General features: G+C 44.1%; 1 long non-coding RNA gene across 1 annotated transcript; it reads right to left on the bottom strand.

Moving 5' to 3' along the window:
• Nucleotides 1-1,705: 1,705 nt before the first annotated feature.
• LOC121398231 lies at nucleotides 1,706-2,939 on the bottom strand. The gene is made up of 2 exons (XR_005964193.1): nucleotides 2,457-2,939; nucleotides 1,706-2,287 (listed from the first exon to the last, which is right to left on the bottom strand). It is a non-coding gene; the product is annotated as an uncharacterized LOC121398231 (long non-coding RNA).
• Between the last annotated feature and the right edge of the window lie 11,086 nt (nucleotides 2,940-14,025).

Raw genomic sequence — 14,025 nt, 5'->3', positions numbered from 1 at the left:
TGTAACACCCTACTGTAAATTATAAAGATATTCGAGGGGTTCTGTGACAATATAAAGGCACAAGGCTGCAGTTCAGTTGCTTAATGTGATATTTGTACCCTGAACCCATCATTCGGCCCATAGGATAAATACTACGGATAGGGTTGCCACCTTTTCTGGAAAAAAAAATACCGCCCTTCCTATTTTTTCTCGTTTTTTCCTATAAATAACATTGGCATCAAGCATCATTTTTACCGGCCAGGTGGCAACCCTAACTACGGAGCATTTCATGGCAAACACAATGGAGCCATTTTGATGATTTGGCTATTTTTTTTCTAGTAAACAGGTCTTGTTTCACTCTCCTTATCCACCCCTCACCAATATAGTGCAACTGATTGCCTGTCACTGTTGTTTAACTGGAGCAGAGATAAGACCACAAGTAGTTTGTGTGGGGACTAACTAACCAGTACAAGTGCCCAGGAAAAGGGGCAATGGATTGAACTCAGGGCTTGGGCAGGCTAAAAGAGGTTGCATCAGAAATGACAAGCAGCTGGAATGTGTGTGGGACCCCTGATTGGAGTCCATCATCTGGGAATGTACAGTTGCCCATCACCCCGAGATTTATTTACAGATTAGTTCCCCGTGGGATTAAAGACTGCACACAAGTGAAGCACAATGGAGGCTAGGATAATATTGGCGTCTTACTGGGAGCTCTTATACTTTGATTTGAAACCACTTGAGATATTTCAGCTGTCCATAGAGAAGATATGCATTCCCTACTTGAATAATCCTCGGTAGCCTCAGCTCCTCAAGCAGTTGCGGGGGACTCGTCATTATAATATATAGTGTATTCATACAGGAGCAGACTCCCATTTGTCTGCAAGGGCTCTGCATAACTAGTAGCAGCTCCCATCAGGATCTGTGTAACCAGTCTCTTATTAACAGGGAAATACTGAAATTGTACATACATCTCCAAGGGTGACGGACGACTGTTCTGTCCCAGACGATTGCCCCAATCAGGGGTCCCACACACCTTCCAGCTGCTTTGGACTTAGGATGCAGCCTCTGCAGCTTTTTGCCCATGCCCTGTTCTATCCATTGCCTCTATTTTGCTGGACACTGTGCTGGTTATTTAGTCATTCCATAAACTACTGTTGCTCTGACCTCAGCAGTGACAGGTGATTGTGCCATATAATAACAATTTACATGGAAACGTAGCAGAATTGCCAAAACAGCCTCAGTGTAATGACATGAAATCCTCAGTACACAATTGTACAAATAAACAGTTCAGGGTCAGTATTACATAGCAACCAAGGATTGGGAGTGGTTGAAAAAAACCTTTGCCCGAGTGACACCTGACTGCTAGCCAATTTGGAGAAAAATCTGCATCCAAATTCTCTTCAATGTGCCGTTTTGGAGTCAGGTCTAGAAATCCAAACTCTTTGGCTCTTACTGGATGAAACACTGCCCATCACTATAAGATGACAGTGGAGAAGATGGTTGACCTCTTGCTGCAGCGGAACATACAAGCCCCCTTGGACGTTGCATGACTAACATGGCAACATGTGCAATAGCCTGATGGAAGGTACCAGACAGAATCAAGAAAATAGTTCACTTAAATTTTATTACAAGGTATATTTATCTTCTTTACCGTTTTTACAAGGCATAATAGGCCATTAATTAGGGATGCAGCGAATCCAGGATTCGGTTCAGGATTTGACCAGGATTTTCAGCAGGACTCGGCCGAATCCTTGTGCCTGGCCGAACCCAAATCCTAATTTGCATATATAAATTAAGGACGGGTAGGGAAATCGTCACAAAAGATGATCTGTTTTCCTCTTTTTCCTTCCCTGATTCTAATTTGCATATGCAAATTAGGATTTGGTTCGGTATTTTGTCAAATCTTTCACCAGGCATTGGGCAGAATCCCAAATAGTGGATTTGGTGCATCCCTACCAATAATATTTAGTATTTACATAACACCCCCCCAGGGCAAAAACATGCCTCTGTATTCATGCTACTATTTACCGGACATATGTTTGTTCATTAGGATGTGTATAGTCCAGGGCTTGAAAAGGGCATCAACTACCAGAAAATTTCGATTTGGCTGTAACACAGGAACATCAGCTGCATCAGCACTTAAACCTGCCTGAGAAGCTTGGGGATGTTGGGATGGTTAAGTAGGACTTGACTCCACATTGTATGTCTCCAGCTCAAATCGCTCCTTCTGGCTTGGCAACCTCACCTTCTTCTTAAAGGGGCTGATGTGATAGAATGGTGGCAGAGGCTGAGCCTTGAATTTATAGACCTCAAGGAAAAGATCCAGAGTTGAGCTTTGCAAGTATGATACCCACACTGCACTGCAATATAGATGCCTGTATCTACCCTGTGCCCATCACCCACACCACTCAGCTGTGCATATGTTCCTATTTCTGCCCTGTGGTGAGAATATCCCACCCTTATTTTGCCATACTCACTTCCACTTTGCGAAGTTCATCCAATCGCTTCTCTTTCTGCAGCTGCCGCTCCTTGTCCCGCTCAAAGAAGGAAAAGGGACAAACATCCACTTCATGGGCGGATTTTAATGAAGGCTAGGGGAGGCTAAGCCTCCCCAAACCAGCACAGTAAATGTCATTTCAACTTTGGGATTTGAAAGACCGATTCTAGCAATACCTTGCAATAGAAAGCAGTAACTTTGTTTCACTTGCAGCTCCCGTAGTCTCACACAGGCTGAGAGATCAGCTGACTGAGGAACGGGAGGGGAGTGGGCGGGACCTGCACAGATCAGAGCTGATCTCCCTGGAAGAAGTGGCAGTGCTGTATGCTAAATGGAAGCTCAGGTTTAGCTATGTGCAGCATCTCCAGGACTACAGTGAGTTAAAAAGATGCCAAGTAGTTATAGATATTTATTTATTCCACAAACCAGGTTGCCAGTTGCTCATATATATTTATTTATTTTATCACTGAAAAATTGCATATACATTCAGAGACTTAGGCAATGAGAAGGGAACAATTATTTGTGTATTGTGTATAACTATTTGTAGCTCCCTTTATCCCATGGTTAGAATTAATTTAATCTGAGTTAGTTTGCTGCACTTTTACCCCTTCCGGCCCTGACTGACATGCCAAGATGTGCTTCTCACATGGAATCCTGGTGACAAAACTAGAGTACAGGGAGGAGGACAGTGGGTGAAATTGAGCAAGGAAACACTTTTGTGTGTGTGTTTTTATTTAGAGAGACTAGTCTCTGTATCTGTCTGTCTGTCTGTATCTGTTCCATTTAATCACATGACCTTACATTTTGGGGAAATATATTTTCTGAGGTGAAGGCTTCCACTAGATTCACAAAATGTATTTCTGACATACTAAGTTATTATACTTGATGTTTACTCTGCATTTATTTTGCTGTGTTTGTCAGGGATGTTATACACTATACATGACAATATTTTATCTCGGCTCTTACTGGATTGTATAATGTATAAAAGTTGGTATACAAAACACACACACACACACACATATATATATATATATATATATATATATATATATATATATATATATATATATATATATATATATATATATATATATATATATACACTGTTGAAGAGGGTATTCAAAAAAATTTATTGCAGCATCACTGTGCTTTTGTGGAAGCACAGTGATGTTGCAATAAATATTTGGTGAATTTAAAAAGATCGGTGTGCTGGTCCCTCTTCAACAATTATATACATTTACTTGGCCAAGCACCCGTAAAGTGGAAGTCAGAGACAGAGTGCGGGTACCTTCCGTATTAATATATAATACACAAAAGCCATTAATATCTTGTAAATGATATCCTTATAAATGGTGAGTTCTGATATCATCAGTTATAAATGGTGAGTTCTGATGTCATTTCTGTCACATGACTCTGAAACTGAAACGGAGAGAGAGTAAGAGAATTCATGCAGGGATACTATTGACCATAGCTTTGGTTTAAAGGATGCCTATAATCTAAAAAATGTTTCACCAACTATAGATACATTCCAGATGGGGCACACAATAATAATTGTTTTAAAGGAGAACTAACACTTAACTAAAGAAGTTGGGCAGAAATTTTGTACATTATATTTTGGGCTTCTGTACCAGCCGAAGGCAACCACAGCCCTTTAATGGGGAAGATCTGTGTCTTCAAAGATGCCCCAGTTCCCCGTCATCTTTGTTTATTCACTGCACATGCTTTGGGCTTAGGGAAAGACACACAATATACTATAATTATATGTAATATATATATATATATTTATATTACAATATAAGGCTGATTAGTACGTAATTCGGATTATTGGTACATAGCAGCACAGAAACCAGCACAATTAGCATCATAATTTATTCACCAGCTTCGTAATATCAGTTAACAGTCTTACCTATTTTCTGATTTGTGAAAACTCCTACGTTTAGCTTCTAAACAGCTGCTCAAAGCTCACTGAGCATGTGCGTGTAAAAGACTTTTAACAAAATCAAAGATAGGGAGTTCCTGTGACAAGTTTGAAATCACTGCTATAGAGATGCTGAACTTTTAGGCTGGTTCAATAAGTTCAGCATATAAAATATGGCATTTTTAGCCATATTTTGTTTTAGGGTTCAGTTCTCTTTTAAGAAATCTATCAAGCACTGTGGCTTGTTCACTGGGAGGGACCTCCTGGTATGGAAGGCCTCATTGGGGCACACACATTTTCTTAATAAGGTGACTATAGCACTCTATAGGGGACTTTGCTTTAAAAAATGCTATTGTTTCCCCCAACTGCTCTGAAGGCCTGCACCTCCGGTAGGTGAAATTTTTTTTGCTGATCTTTGATTAGCCTTCCCAAACTCAAAAGTCACCCTCCGCCTATGGATGGGTGAGTCCATCAAGACAGGAGTCTTACTATAATACATTTATAAACTAAGCAAGAGTTCCTAACGTAACTAATAGCATAGAGTGAGTTAGCAACTATTGTTGCCAAACAATTGTAGATGGTAATCATTTAAATTTGCAACATTGTTATGAAACAAGTGGGTTAGATAGGCTGGTTCAGCATTTTCTCTTTATCTTTACAGGTTAGGCCGAATGGAGCAATTCCCTGTATTTTAAGCTGTTTATAAATTTTTTATTGACACCACGTTTTATTGTATTATTCACACTTTTGGCACTAATGCACTTATATACGGATTTGGACATTTTTGAATTATCCAAAAAAGGAGAATCAAGTAAATATCATTTTATCAATTGGGCTGAATGGCTGTTATATTTAAATATATTTAAATATAAGAAATATTTATTCACCGTTTTTTCTGTTTACACTAAATGTTAACTATGTTAGAATAGTTTTTAACTTATCACAGTTTTTATGAATGAAAAAATTTTATTGCGTTAAGCAGCATTGGTTGTATTCAGATGTCACATGACTAGGGTTAACACAAGGGTTAAATGAAGTAACAACCCACAGAAGGTGTGATTGGTCACATAGGATTTAAATGTTGGATGTTTTGTTTGTTCCTATACACTTGATAAAGGGCTTGTCCCGAAACATGTTGTACACTCCCCAATAAACGGATTTTTTGCAGTTTGACTGCCGCTTTGGATCTGTTCCACATCCATACTACAGTTCTACATATTGATTTGGGTTATCGGACACAGGATACCCGTGGACAGGTCTGATCTAATGATGTGGTGAGCTCCTTTCATTCTATATTGTGCTTACAGGTAAAATAGTAGGTAAAATAAAAGAGGAGGGCAGAAAGACCAAGTAAAGAATGGTGAGAGATAGAACGATGGTGAGTGGTTGTATGGCCATAAGGTTCCCTGGTACCATCAACCCAAGTCTAACACAGTATAATGTATGACTGTAAATATGCTTTGCAGCACATGTATTGCAATTTCTCTTGCAGTAACAATATTTAATTCAGTTACTGAAAGTTACATTACAGAACAGGGGTGTCCAGTATACACCTTTCATTATTCAGTTGAACAACAAGGCCAAGTATCCTGGGAAATGTAGGTCAACAACCACCAATGGAATGCAGTATGAACTTGGCTTTTAAAAAATGTCAGAGTTGACGTAGTGTTAAAGAGGCTGCTTTGGAACTGGTGTGTAGCTCCTGATCTGCAGTGATTTATTACTCAGTATAATGAGTATTTTAGATGCAGGTGCATATGGTTCTCAAGTATAAGCTCGGTATCCTTATTTGCTAACACTATATGCTTTACTGAATCACACATTGTATTTCTTGCTGAATCAAATCTACCACTGAATAATAAACTATTCTGTGTGCTGCTTTCTACACCAATTACAACCAATACTTTAACCTTGTCAGAGAAAAATTGCACACAGTAACCCCTCTGAATCCCAAATTGCTGTAAACCATACATTTCTGGATGAATTCTTCTTGTATTACTTTTTGTAATACATTAATTGCCCTCAAGAAATTACAACATATACCTCCTGTTTATCTATTCTTATGTAGATTTATTTTACAAGAACCCTAATATGGTTACTGTCTCTTTAAATAGCAATTACTGTAACTCTTGGCAATCCAGGGCCCTGAATCCCTTTTGTGTATGAAAAGTACTGGGAACTGGGATTTACAGCGCAGCGCCTCCACCTAGGGAACACCATGCCTCAGGGGATTTCTAGGAAAAATAAAACACACCGGGGCTCATTTATCAACACTGGGCAAATTTGCCCATGGGCAGTTACCCATAGCAACCAATCAGTGACTAGCTTTTTGAAGCAAGCTGCAAGTAGACCAATGAATGCAGCAATTTGATTGGTTGCCATGGGTTACTGCCCATGGGCAAATTTGCCCAGTGTTGATAAATGACCCCCACAGTTTGCAATAAAACATAAACTTTATGTAAAACTGTATTTAGCAACTGTAAATACAAATCGCAAAATATCACTTTACTCTGGGGAACCTGTGTGGACAATCAACCCCTGGCACAGTCTCTCAATGCCACAGTCCCACACTCCACACCGGGTGGATAAATGTAGAATAAATCCGGTCAGTTCAATGTCCCTTCCCCAGGTAATACTACCTGCCCCAAGGTACCTTTCCCTTGAAAGTAGTAGCCACTCCCATGTGGTAGGTTCAGGAGCAAGACCTTGTCACTATCGCCGCCCGGAGCAGTTCCAGGAGCTCCGGGCGGCGTGTCCTCCCCTGCCGGCGTCGCTCCCAAAATGGCGGCGCCCATGGCCGCCACGTGGGTAGTGGCGCTGGCGCGATTACATCAGCACGTCGACGTCGCCGCAAGGACGCCGATGACGTCACTATGGCGCCAAATTCAAACATAAAAACCCTTCCAAGATGCCAGAATGGCGCCCAAGTATAGGATTCATTACTGTGTGTTTTCTGGGTTTCCTGTCTGCTATTTTGAGACTAAATCTTGTTCCCGTTTGTTGCCTGACCTCTTGCCTGGACTTTGGACTTTGCTTATTATTCTGCCTGCCCTTGAACTCTTGCCTGGACTCTGATAAATCTTCTGGTTAACCCCTTTTGGACACCGCGACTTTGATTCCCTTGTGGGCTTCCTCCTTGATCCTGACAACCTCCCTGGTGGGAGCATCCCGGCTCCCTGACATTATACTTGGGCCATGGATCCTACTGAGGAAGCTACGCCTGATGTCGGACGAGCGCTCCGCGGACTGGCATCCCGCATGGAGGAATATGAAGCCCAGCAGTACCGCATAGGGCAGGCACTGGATACCCTTCTCTCTCGAGTGCCTCCAGCGCCTCCTGCTTCCCAAGCTGCTGTAAATCCTCCCATGGCGGTCGTCTCGTCTACCACAGGTTTCTCGTCTGGTGAGCCTCGTATTCCGCCTCCTCCTCGCTTCAGTGGGGACCCACAGGCCAGCAGAGGTTTCGCTACACAGTGCCAGATCCAGTTCGAGTTTCAACCCTCGCACTTCCCCAATGAACGTTCCAAGGTGGGCTATGTGATGTCTCGTTTGGTGGGCAAACCGCTTGAGTGGGCAACATCTCTTTGGGAGAAGAATTCTCCACTGACTTTTGATGCCAAGGCTTTTCTTCAAGCATTTCGTACTGTGTTTGATGCCCCGGGTCGGATCACTAATGCCCCTTCTCGTCTTCTGCAACTCCGGCAGGGAAACCGCAGTGTCAGTGACTATGCTATTGACTTTAGAACTTTGATGGCTGAGACTTCCTGGAATGACGATGCCTATAAGGCCGTATTCTATCAAGGTCTGTCTATTCGCATTAAAGATGATCTTGTCTCCAGGGAGTTCCCTGACCTGCTGGAAGATCTGATTGCACTATCCATTAAGGTGGACACTCGTCTCAGAGAGCATCAAGTTGAGAAGGAGCGTTGTAAAAGATTTCAACCCTTGTTGGCACCTCGCTTTCAAAGACCTCTATTACCTCCTACCCCCCAGCAGCCTTCTGTTATTCCTCCGGAGGAACCTATGCAAGTCGGAAGAGCTCATCTCTCTGAACAGGAGAAACTCCGGAGACGTACGGCTGGACTTTGTCTCTACTGTGGGGGTCAATCTCACTTTGCCAACTCCTGTCCTGTGAAGCCTCAGAGTTCCCCTCTTCAAGGTAACCTTGGAAAGACTCATGTAGGGGGTGTTACTCCCAAGTCACAAGAGAACTCTCACAGGTTTCTTCTGCCTTTACAGATCCGTCTGTCCACTAAGACCATTGTTGGCTCAGCTTTTATTGACTCTGGAGCTGCCGGAAATTTCATGGACGCTCTCTTTGCCAAGCATATGAATGTTCCCCTGTTTCCATTGACTCCTCCACTTTGAGTAACCTTCATTGATGACCGACCCCTTGAATCCGAGTTTATCTCTATGACGACTGGGGAATTGCCTGTGCAGGTTGGGACTTTACACAAAGAAAAGTTATCGTTCCTGATTATTTCCTGTCCTTCTGTTCCAGTCGTCTTGGGGCTTCCTTGGTTACGCCTGCATAACCCTATCATTGATTGGTCCTCGGGGCAGGTTTCCCGTTGGAGTCCATACTGCCAACAGCACTGCCTTCCTGCTGAACCCATCCAGAGGGTGAATATTTCTACATCTGATTTGAAGACACTTCCCTCCTTTTACAAGGAATTCTCTGATGTCTTCTGTAAAAAGTCTGCAGAATTTCTCCCTCCTCATCGTCTCCACGATTGTCCAGTTGATCTCCTGCCTGGAACCATGCCTCCTAGAGGTCGCACTTATCCTCTCTCCCCAGCAGAGACCACTGCCATGAAGGAATATATCCAAGAAAATCTCCAGCGGGGGTTTATTCGCCCTTCCACTTCTCCTGCAGGGGCTGGATTCTTCTTCGTGGAGAAGAAGGATGGAGGCCTACTTCCTTGTATTGACTACCGGGGTCTTAAAAAAATCACCGTTAAGAACCGGTATCCCTTGCCTCTGATCGCAGAACTTTTTGACCAACTGAAGGGGGCTAAAATCTTCTCTAAGTTGAATCTCCGTGGGGCGTACAACCTTATCCGCATCCGGGAAGGTGACGAATGGAAGACAGCATTCAACACTCGTGATGGGCACTATGAGTACCTCGTAATGCCCTTTGGTCTCTGCAATGCCCCCGCTGTCTTTCAAGAATTCGTGAACGACATTTTCCGGGATCTCTTGGGAAAGTTTGTGGTCGTGTACCTAGATGACATCCTGATTTTCTCCAAGGACCTTGCAAGCCATCGCTCCCAGGTGAAGGAAGTACTCTCTCGTTTGAGGAAGAACTCTCTCTTTGCCAAACTGGAGAAATGTGTGTTTGAAGTGTCCAAGATTCCTTTTCTGTGCTATATCATCTCCCCAGAGGGGTTCGAGATGGATCCTGTGAAAGTGTCTGCAATCCAAGAGTGACCCCTACCGCTGAGCACTAAGGCAATCCAGAGATTAATTGGTTTTGCCAATTACTACCGGCAATTCATTAAGGGGTTCTGTTCTTGCTCCTATCCTGGCCCTCATCCGAAAAGGGAGTAAACTCAGCTTGTGGCCCCCGTCTGCGATTGAAGCCTTTCAATCCCTGAAGGATGCCTTCACTTCCGCTTCGGTTCTCCGCCATCCTGTTCCGGAGTTACCTTTCTTCATTGAGGTGGATGCTTCTGAAGTTGGAGCTGGAGCTATCTTGTCCCAAAGACATCCCTCTGATGGAAAGTTGCACCCATGTGCATATTTCTCTAAGAAGTTCTCTCCTGCCGAACATAATTATGATGTAGGAAATCGAGAACTCCTGGCTGTCAAGCTTGCCTTAGCAGAGTGGCGTCACCTCCTTGAAGGTTCCTTGATCCCAGTCACGATCTACACAGATCATAAGAATCTTGAGTTCATTCAATCTCTCAAGAGGCTGAATCCCAGACAAGCAAGGTGGGCTCTCTTCTTCTCTCGATTTAACTTTGTCTTGACTTATCGCCCTGGCTCCAAGAATCGGAAAGCCGATGCTCTGTCTCGAAGTTTCACTCCGGTGGATCGTTCTCCTGAAAGACAAGAGCCAATTATTCCTCCTGTCAAGATCATCGCTTCTTTGTACCCTCAATTTGCTGATCAAATTCTGGCTGGTCAATCTTCTGCCCCTCCTGATACCCCCATCGGAATGGCATTTGTACCTCCTGAACTTCGTCTGCCTATCCTGCAACAGACTCATGGCTCCAAATAAGCTGGACATCCTGCTCCTTCTAAAACTCTTGAACTTTTACGGCGTCTAGTCTGGTGGCTGACAATCCGTAAAGATGTCAAAGACTTTGTTACTGCCTGTACCGTTTGTGCCACTTCCAAGTCCAGCCATTCTCGCCCTAGCGGGTTACTACAGCCGTTGCCTGTTCCCTCTTGTCCTTGGACGCACTTGGCAATGGACTTCATAGTTGAACTTCCTCCCTCCAGTGGGAACACCGTGATCTGGGTTGTCATTGACCGCTTTAGCAAGATGGCCCACTTCATCCCTCTACGGAAGCTTCCATCTGCAGTGGAGTTGTCACAGTTGTTTATTCAGTTCATTTTTCGCCTGCATGGCTTCCCGGCCGAGATCGTTTCTGACAGAGGTTCCCAATTCACGGCTAAGTTCTGGCGTTCCCTGTGCAAAGATCTGGGTATTAATCTCCAGTTCTCCTCAGCTTATCATCCCCAGACAAATGGAGCGGCTGAACGAGTGAACCAAGCCTTGGAACAGTTCCTGAGGAACCACGTTTCCCTTTGTCAAGATGATTGGTCTGATCTCCTCCCGTGGGCGGAATTTGCTCATAACAATGCCTGCCACACTTCCACTGGAAGGTCCCCATTTATGTCGGTGTATGGTCAACATCCTCAAGCCTTCCCACAGGACTTTGTGTTGTCTGATGTTCCGGCCGCTGATGACCATGCAGCCCACATGTCTGCTATTTGGGCTGCAACCAAGTCGAACTTGGAGAAGAGCGCTCTGGTTCATAAGACGTTTGCAGATCGTAGACGTAGACCCTCTCCTCCCTACAAGGTCGGTGATATAGTCTGGTTGTCTTCCAGGAACATTCGGTTGAAGGTGCCATCTCCTAAGTTGGGTCCAAAGTTCGTAGGTCCATTCTCCATCTCTGAGGTGATCAATCCTGTGGCTGTCAGACTTCAGCTTCCCCCTGAGATGCGAATTCCCAACGTGTTTCATGTCTCCTTGGTGAAACCTGCTACCTCCAACCGCTTTTCTGTTGTCCAGCCTCCCCCTCCTACTATCACTGTGGATGGTCAACAAGAATATGAGGTGGAAAAGATCCTTGACTCCAGAATCTCCAGGGGCTCTCTTCAGTACCTCATCAAGTGGAAGGGCTTTGGCCCTGAAGAATGCTCCTGGGAAGGACGCTCTGATGTCCATGCTCCTCGTCTTGTGAGGGATTTCCACTCCAAATTTCCCCAGAAGCCAAGTCCTGGTGGTCCCCTGTGAGGGGGGGGTACTGTCACGATCGCCGCCCAGAGCAGTTCCAGGAGCTCCGGGCGGCGTGTCCTCCCCTGCCGGCGTCGCTCCCAAAATGACGGCGCCCATGGCCGCCACGTGGGTAGCGGCGCTGGCGCGATGACGTCAGCACGTCATCGTCGGCGCAAGGACGCCGATGACGTCACTATGGCGCCAAATTCAAACATAAAAACCCTTCCAAGACGCCAGAATGGCGCCCAAGTATAGGATTCATTACTGTGTGTTTTCTGGGTTTCCTGTCTGCTATTTTGAGACTAAATCTTGTTCCCGTTTGTTGCCTGACCTCTTGCCTGGACTTTGGACTTTGCTTATTATTCTGCCTGCCCTTGAACTCTTGCCTGGACTCTGATAAATCTTCTGGTTAACCCCTTTTGGACACCGCGACCTTGATTCCCTTGTGGGCTTCCTCCTTGATCCTGACAACCTCCCTGGTGGGAGCATCCAGGCTCCCTGACAGACCTGTCCTCACCCTGGGAAAACACACAGTGGCCAAAGTATCCACAGGCAGGAGCTAAAAACTGACTCTCCCTGATGCTCAAATACTATATCAAAGCAGAGCAAACACAGCCCTTTCTTCTCCCTGGCAAATCCTTTCAATCAGCACTGTCACACTCCACAGATCTGGATCTCTCTGGTTGTTGCAACAGGGATCCCTTTATAAGCTCTGTCAGAAACCCTGTACATTTGGTTTCAAAGTCAGGCATTCCCCCTCTTCCAAGGATGCACTGGGGTGCCCAGCCAATTGGATGGCTCTTCAGTCAGTGACTGGGCTGGATGATGTCACAGACAGAAAAACAGGGGAAAGATTTGTCTCATCCCCTACATTACCTAAAAATGCTGTCATTTATGCTATATAGTGTCAGGTATGCTATTAATATTTGTACTAACATGTCATGAATTGTAACACAAATGAATTAAGACAAGTCAATTTTAATTTTTGTTCTCTTTAGTTCTGCAGCACTTAATATATTTGTGTCTGTAAGTAACCCGCCCACTTTGGAATGTAACTGTGCTCTGTATTTATATTTTTCTTTTATTACCATTCTGCTGTACAGAGCAGCGTACATAGTAGTTATACATAAATCAAAATATCCAAATATACATTTAGTTCTATTTATTTCCCAGGCATCAATGTCTTCACAGCAGGTATTAGACTGTATAAAGGTTTTAGGAAGTAGAAGCAAACATAAAGTTTTGTACGCAGGTGCCATATATATCATTTGTATAGCACTTTAAGGGGCAAATTCACTAAGATGCGAAGTTGCGCCAGGCGCAACTTCGCCGCACTTCGCCAGGCGTAGTTTCGCCAGCGCTTCGCAAATTCACTAAAATCCGAAGTTGCGCACAGGGGTAGCGTAAGGTTGCGGCGTTGCGCTAGCGTTGTTTCGCTATATAAAGCGAAGTTGCGCTAGCGAAGGCTAATTTGCATACGGCGCGAAATTCAAATTTCAATGGAGGAACACGTATCTGCACTACAAATGCCTAGAAAACCTTCAAATCTGCAAATAAAAATGTTATTTTGCCCTACACATGTGCCCACTGTCTAGGTAAGTTGCCATGAGTCAGGAAATGTAGGGGGGAGGAAGGGGAGCCCCAAAAAATTTTTGATCTTTTTCAGCCTATCAGCCATCATGTAGAAAACACGCCAGCGTTTTTTGGGACTTAGAAAAAATTTTGACTTTTTTTAAACAATCCCTATCTACTCTATTGCGCTTCGCCAGGTCTGAGGTGGCGAAGGAAGTCTAGTGTAAAAGGTAGCGTTCACTACACTGCGCAAGTTAGTGAATTTGCGTAGTTTCGTCGCTAGCGAAGATTCGCCTGGCGTAAGGTTGGGAAGTAACACTAGCGAAACTACGCCAGCGTTCGTTAGTGAATTTGCGCAGTAGCGAAAATGCCAAATGCTAGCGAATTAACGCTAGCGTTCGGCGCTTCGCGCCTTAGTGAATTTGCCCCTAAATGTGCACAACTTAGCCAGGAAAACAATACTACAACAATGGCTACACACTGATCCCCCTCCATTGGTATTAGTAAAACAAAAATTACATCACATGTTCCATATGGACTGGTTGGAAACTGTAACCAGGAAAGAACACGATACACCGAAATTCTTCAACACCTGGTCTACCTATT

This window comes from Xenopus laevis, chromosome 9_10L (genome assembly GCF_017654675.1).
Source record: "Xenopus laevis strain J_2021 chromosome 9_10L, Xenopus_laevis_v10.1, whole genome shotgun sequence".
NCBI classification, from domain to species: Eukaryota; Metazoa; Chordata; class Amphibia; order Anura; family Pipidae; genus Xenopus; species Xenopus laevis.
The sequence above is the reverse complement of the archived record's forward strand: the minus strand, read 5'-3'. Positions and strand labels throughout refer to the sequence as shown.